General features: G+C 48.3%; 1 pseudogene; it reads left to right on the plus strand.

Moving 5' to 3' along the window:
- The first annotated feature begins 1,314 nt into the window (after window positions 1–1,314).
- On the plus strand, window positions 1,315–5,045 carry LOC107121510 (annotated as a pseudogene).
- The last annotated feature ends 370 nt before the right edge of the window (window positions 5,046–5,415 follow it).

Raw genomic sequence — 5,415 nt, forward strand, 5'->3', positions numbered from 1 at the left:
GATTGTACACTCAACCAGAAGGTATCAGCCTTCATGCTTTTACAGTTTCATTCTTTCAAGGCAAACAGGAGCATCAGATAGGCTTGCCAAGTCCCCCCCAGAGGATCATTCCCCGCCGCTGCCGGATCAGGCCCCGGGGGGAACTCCACACCGACGTGCACGTCACCAGGAAGTGACACGATCACACCGGGCACGCTGGGGGCGGGGCCACGGTCATCCAAGGGAAAACTCTATGGTTTTCCCTCGGATGGTCGTGCCCCCTCCCCAGCGTGCCCAGCATGGTCCCGTCACTTCCTGGTAATGTGGATGCGGCGCGGTCTGGGATCAACTTGGGAGTTCCCCGCTTCAGGAGGCTGTGGGACTTGGCAACCCTAGCATCAGAGTCAGCCCCTTTCCTGTTGCGCCCAGGCCTAGCCACAGTAATCCATGTGACGGTCACCTCCAGATTAGACTACTGTTAACTCACTCTACACTAGCCTTCCCTTAGACTGACCCGGAAACTCCAGCTGATCCAGAATGCAGCGGCTCGAGTCCTGATGGGAACGCCACAGAAAGCACATATACAACCTGTGCTGCGCCAGCTACACTGGCTTCCAGAGGAGTACTGAGTCAGATTCAAGGTGTTGATACTGACCTTCAAGACCTTGAGCAGTCTGGGACCAGCGTATCCTCAGGACCGTCTCCTCTGGTATGTCCCCAGGCAATGCTCCCTCTAAGTTGTGGAGTCTTGTGAGCAAAACTTCTACTTTGTGAGCTACTGGCATTAAAGCTGTGAGCGAGCAATTTGGCTACTGCATAAATTAGTTCACTCTGGAGCCATCCTTCCTGAGCGAAGACAAAAATGTTTGAGCCAGAGGCTAAAAAACTGAGCTAGATCACACTAACTCAGCTTAGAGGGAACACTGTCCCCAGGAGAGTGTTACGCACACCTGAGACCAATCTGCTGGTGACCCCTGGCCCCAAAGATATCCGGCTGTCCTCGACCAGAGCCAGGGATTTCTGAGCCCTGGCTCTGACCTAGTGGAACTCTCTGCCAACTTCCATCAGGGCTAGGGTTGCCAGGTCCCCTGGGGGGGGGGGCAGGGGATTGCCTGCCCAAAGGGCCCTCAACCCCGCCAGTCCAGATCAGGCTGGTGGGGGGAACCCCGCCCCCAAAGTGCCTGGTTCGGCACCAAAGGGCCTGGTGCAATGATGTCACCCAGAAGTGATGTCATCATGTTGGGCACGTCGCCAGCTGACGCTCTAGCAATCAGTCTGGAAACTCTATGGTACCATAGAGTTTCCAGGCTGATTGCTAGAGCGTTGGCTGGCGACATGCCCAACGTGATGATGTCACTTCCAGGTGATGTCAACGTGGCGCACGTATGCAAATGTCTCAGGCAGGAACCAAATCTCCCGGCTGTGCCAAGTAAGTGACTTGGCAACCATAATCAGGGCCCTCCAGGACTTAATGCAATTCCACAGGGCCTGTAAGGCAGAGATGTTCTGCCAGGCTTTTGGTTGAGGATAACAACGATTTTCCATCATAGCTGGCACTCTCCTCTTTTCTTCCATCTTGCCTGCTTCGGCCTCCTCCTAACCTGCCCTTGAGATGAAAGAATAGTCCATAGCAGGTTTTAGATTAAATTATAGATGCCATCTGGAGATTGTATAATTAGGATTCATTGATTTGTTGATTTTTTAAAAAAATTGTATGTTTTAATCTGTTGTAGAGCCCTGTATACTCAGGGATGGGGCAATTCAGAAATGTAAATAATAACAACAACAACATTGATACTCAGTAGGTCTCCCCTGGCCCAGCAGCAATCATTTCACCAGGTCGTTGTGGTCAACTGGGGATGTGGGACCCATACCTTGTGGCCAACTGCTAGATTACTGGACCCAAAGCCCCCCTTCCCCCTCACCATTGTTGGCTTCATCATCAACCTTTCCCCACCCCTCCTGGGTGTGTCCTGGTGTCAGTTGTTTTATGTGCTGTTTGAACAATTCATTCACTCTCTCCACCAGCCCGGATGCCCACAGATGATGCGGCAGGGGATATATCCAATTAAGATTACATTCAGTGACTCAATCCTGTAAATCATCTGAAATGAAATGGCTTCCATTCTCTGTTTGGATCTCCAGGGGAGGGCTTTATCCCCAGGCTAGGAGTCCCAGTCTTCAGATGGTAGCCTGTAGCATTCAGCCCACCTGGGTGAAATGGAGTCTATCTCCAAGCTCCCAACATCTCATGGTAGCCTGTTGCACCTAGACCACCTGGGCTAAACAGAGCATCTCTTTGAGAAGCATCTTGTAACCTCAGAGACCAGAACACAAGGGGAACAACCTTCCCTGGGTCAGACTGTTGCCACCAGGGGTCATTTCCTGCAGGAGCATAAGCCATGCTAATGAGTTATGCTAATGAGCTCCTGCACCTCTTTTTTACGAAATGACCCCTGGTTGCCACAGATTCCAAGCAGCAATCTCAGCTGTGGCACTGACCTGGAACTCAAAGGGTGGCTCTTCCTGTACAGGGCCTAGTGGAAGGGCAGCTGCTACTGCTGCTTCGGCTGCTTCCACAGCTCTTTGCTGCAGTTCCCCCCATTCAAAGCAAGCCCTTTTCCTGTTTACTGCATCAATAGGATGGAGTACATGGGCTAAATGGGGAATATGTTGTCTCCAATAACTCATCACCCTCATAAATCTCTGGGCTTCCTCCCTTTGTTCTTGGGGGTGCTAAAGCAGCAATTGTATCCCAATAGGTAGTTTATGGAAGGTAGGAGCATTGGCCTCCAGGTACACCTGGAGAGCCAGTTTGGTGTCGTGGTTAAGAGCGGTGGACTCTAATCTGGAGAACTGGGCTTGATTCCCCACTCCTCCAAATAAAAGCCTGTTGGGTGACCTTGGGTCAGTTACAGTTCTATCAGAGCTGTTCTCTCAAAAGCTGTTCTAAGCCAGAGCCCTCTCAGCCCCACCTTCCTCACAGGGTGTCTATTGTGGGGAGAGGAAGGGAAGGTAACTGTAAACTGCTCTGAGACTCTGGCCGATTCTGCATTTGCATTTTAAAATCATTTTCCTGCTGCTGTGATGCAGTCTTTCTCTATGCTTGTTTGAATGTTGTTTGGAGAAGATTCTTTTAAAGCAGTGTGGAGGTGCAATAACTGTGGAGCCGCCCCAAAGGATGATAAACATATGTGGACGTGTGAAAGTATGCTAGCACTGTTGAGGTGTGAAAACGACACCAAATGTAGACAGCTTTTTTGAAGACTGAGTCAGAAGGCTGGGACACCGGTGGGAAAGACAAATGCAGATTCCGCCTCTGAGTAAAGGGTGGGGCATAAATTGATGTTTTCTTCCTCCTCTTTTTCCTCTTCTTCCTCCTCTTCTTCCTCCTTTTCTTCCTCCAACATATTTAACAACCCAGCAGCTGTTCCAAAGGCATCATCAGAGAGATTATATCGTTCAACAAATCACCCAGGCAATTCCAGTTTTTCACAATCCACGTCCGTTGTCACGGGACTCAACTTAATGAAAAGGCAGAAAGTCAAAACCATCTTGCCTCATGCCGCCGGGACAAACAAAAAGGACGATAAACATATGTAGACATGTGAAAGTATGCTAGCACTGTTGAGGTGTGAAAATGACACCAAATGTAGACAGCTTTTTTGAAGACGGAGTCAGAAGGCTGGGACAACGGTGGGAAAGACAAATGCAGATTCCGCCTCTGAGTGAAGGGTGGTGCATAAATTGATGTTTTCTTCTTCCTCCTCCTCTTTTTCCTCTTCCTCCTCCTCTTCTTCCTCCTTTTCCTCCTCCAACATATTTAACAACCCAGCAGCTGTTCCAAAGGCATCATCAGAGAGATTACATCGTTCAACAAATCACCCAGGCAATTCCAGTTTTTCACAATCCACGTCCGTTGTCACGGGACTCAACTTAATGAAAAGGCAGAAAGTCAAAACCATCTTGCCTCATGCCGCCGGGACAAACAAAACTTTGCTCAGCTTTGCACAGGGCGATACTATCACGCTCCTGGAGTCAGAGGAAAGCAATGGTTGGCTGTATGGAGAACACGATGTGAATAAAGTGGAAGGCTGGTTCCCCTCATCTTACATAAAGCCATTCGAAGAACCAGTTGAAGAGACCGTTCATGTGCCAGTCCCAAGTCCTGGAATTTTCCCAAGTGTCGGCTCAGTCAACATTGGACAGAGTCCGGGTTGTCCTTCCTCCACCAGATTATTCAGTGGATACTGAATAGGCAATCAAGAGCAAGTTCCGAAGGAAAACCTGGAACCTTCAAAAATGACAGCTGTTGTGTAGTGACAACTTCAAATGGATGAGCATTGTTAGAGAGGCTCCTAGCAGCCACATTCAGATTGGCCGCCCTTGCAGAAGTGCAAGTGATGCAATGCAAATGAAGGCTCCCAACTACTATGTTCTTATTGGTTTATTTGTATTTTGTAGGTGTGTTTGGACTGGAGGTTTTGTATATAGTTGCTGCGTATGTTGTTGTTCTTAACATTACTGAAATGAAGAGTGATGCTGAAATCACGATAGCCTCTTGAACCCACTATTTAACAACAGCTATGGTTGAAATGACTGCTACAGTCAAAAATGCCAGCAACCAAACCAGACAGCACAGCTCCCAAGCCTGACGTGAGTGGGTTTGTGAAACCACCTTTCAGAAGTGGAGAAAATCCCTTTGCTACCATGAAACTCTGACCAACAGTAACAAATGACCAATCAGCACTGATAATTCAATCAGTGATAGTACAGGAATTGTTTTTACCTCCCTCCCACCCACTTTTGCGAACGCTATTTTCAGCAATATGATTTTTCAGAGGCCGTCTTAAAAAAGAAAATTTTAAAAATGTTAAGTGTAATTAACACGTACGGTTAGGAAAAAAAAGTTACAAAGGACTTTTCAGACTTGCAGAAACCATTTTTTCCCTGCCTTATATCTGCTAAATATTGCCTTGGGTTAAGCTGCTTGAAAACTGTCTTGATCTTTACAGCAGGCCTTGGTTAGAAGCCAGAGTCATGAGAACTTGAGGAAGCTTCAGTAACTGTCATTAAAAGGTAAAGGTAAAGGTTTCCCTTGCTCGAAAGCCAGTCAAATCCGACTCTAGGGTTGCGGTGCTCATCTCCGTTTCCAAGCCGAAGAGCCAGCGCTGTCCGAAGACGTTTCCGTGGTCATGTGGCCGGCATGACTAGACACCAAGGCGCACGGAACGCTGTTACCTTCCCACCGAAGTGGTACCTATTTATCTACTTGCAATTTCTTGCTTTCGAACTGCTAGGTTGGCAGGAGCTGGAACTAGAGACAGGAGCTCACCCTGTCTTGCGGCACCCGGGTCTTGAAGGCTGGGACATTACCGTGCCATAATTAATCCCTGAAAAAATTATTCCTCTGTGCCCATTGTATGGTTAATTCTA

This window comes from Gekko japonicus, unplaced genomic scaffold (assembly GCF_001447785.1).
Source record: "Gekko japonicus isolate JY-2015 unplaced genomic scaffold, Gekko_japonicus_V1.1 scaffold2589, whole genome shotgun sequence".
NCBI lineage: Eukaryota > Metazoa > Chordata > Lepidosauria > Squamata > Gekkonidae > Gekko > Gekko japonicus.